This window comes from Aplysia californica, unplaced genomic scaffold (genome assembly GCF_000002075.1).
Source record: "Aplysia californica isolate F4 #8 unplaced genomic scaffold, AplCal3.0 scaffold01319, whole genome shotgun sequence".
NCBI lineage: Eukaryota > Metazoa > Mollusca > Gastropoda > Aplysiida > Aplysiidae > Aplysia > Aplysia californica.
In genome coordinates, this window is record NW_004798589.1 from 13399 (window position 1) to 15388 (window position 1990).

Sequence of the window (1990 nt, forward strand, 5' to 3'; positions counted from 1 at the left end):
CGACTGGAGGGATGCTCGAGCTATAGAATTGCGAGTAAAAACGACTGGAGGGATGCTCGTGCTATAGAATTGCGAGTAAAAACGACTGGAGGGATGCTCGTGCTATAGAAATGCGAGTAAAAACGACTGGAGGGATGCTCGTGCAAAAGATGTGAGAGATAAGATACCAATCATTAAGGTATTGAATATATCGTTATCTCAGAATCACAACGTTCTGTTTCACATTTTTGGCTGTTTTGAGTTACTACGACCATGAGGTCAGAAACCAAATGTCCTATCTGCTGTATCAAATTCGTAAGAATATTCGGAGTCGTTCTCAAAACATTCAAAGAAATGCATTTGAAAAAAAGGTGACAGGTCGTGAAACTGAAGAAAAAACCCCAATTGTGAGACAGCGTGGTAGAATCAGGCTCTCGTCAAAATAATCCAAGTGAAGAAACTTGCATTTTTCCAAAGGTTTGTGAATTTTTAGCAAATTTTTGTTTTTTGGCTCAACACCTTTCATGCCCAGTAAAAAACTCATTTCTGTGTGGATTTTTCTGAAAAATGTTGATTAAAGGCACAAAAAATGTAAATTTTCAGTTACCACGGACTCTCAAGATAAGGTAATAACTAATATTTGGAGGCCATTTTCTCACGAATTTTACCTCTGAAGACAGGTGACCCCCTCCTCCTTCATTCACAAATATCTCAACATGTATTCAAGATAAACGGATATTTTTTTCATCCAAATAAAGACAAGTGAACACGCTTGAAGATGATACCAATAACTCTATGTGCCCAAAAATTGACGAGAGCCTGGTTCCACCACGCTGCCTCACAAATGCATTTGAAAAAAAGGTGGCAGGTCGTGAAACTGAAGAAAAAAAACAATTCTAGTTGAAGTCAAGTTTCTCAAAAATAGGCATTGAGGAGACAGAAGTTTGTAATTCTGAGGTAGCGATATGGAAATCTCTCTTTACATCATATACTGTCCCCGTGGTTTTATGCACCCCGCATAATTTATCTCAAAATTTGATCATTTTTTGGGCATAATTTCTGATTATTTTCCTTTATCATTTTTATGTTAAAATTAACAGAATCGCATAATTTCACATTTTTGGGCTCAGTTTGCATAATTTCAAAATTTTTCTTGCATAAAACGATGGGGACAGCTTATTGTAAATTTTCTTTGACAACCGGAAGTTGTCGTGGTGACATAAGCCGGATGACGAAAAGGTTCGAAGATATTTCCCATGGTTTGATAATTAATTGCTGTGACATTGTTGAATGAAAAGCGAAAATATGGGACAAAGTTGTAGCTTCGATATCTTTACCACTAAGGTTATATACTCCAATAGTATATTTCTGAAGTGGGGATTTCTTGATTTTGCGTACTTTTGGTCCATAATCATAATTTTGGTCCATCAGTGAATATACGATGATTTTTGTCTCATTTTGAGGAACTGCTTGTCACCACAATGTTTCTGCTACTGCTGCCTTGTGACTGTGAGTTTCCAAAGTATGTCATGAACCTTTAATCAATTAAGCGTGTATGATTGTGTTTTTGCGGATGCCGTTTTTATTGCTAATGTCTTTATTATTACTGTTGCTGTTGTCAAGTTGTTGATGCTGTTTGTGTTGTTACTGCAGTTAAGTTGTTGTATCTGTTTGTAATGTTATTGTTGTTAAGTTGTTGTTGCTGCTGCTGCTGTTTGCGTTGTTGTTGTTGTTGTTGTTGTTGTTGTTGTTGTTGTTGTTGTTGTTGTTGTTGTTGTTGTTGTTGTTGATGTTGCTTTTGTCGTATTGTTATCTTGGGGGGTACCGTAGCTAACATGTTTAGATTTTACTTACTTACACAACTATGACAAGCGAATAAATTCCAGCGGCCGTTCTGAGAAAGATTAAGAACCAGACGGTTACTGGGATTTCAGAGCTTCAACGGGTAGCCTACGAAGTACTAAAGACGAGGTTTTCTTCTTCTCTCTAGGCCATGCTCAAGCCAATGCAG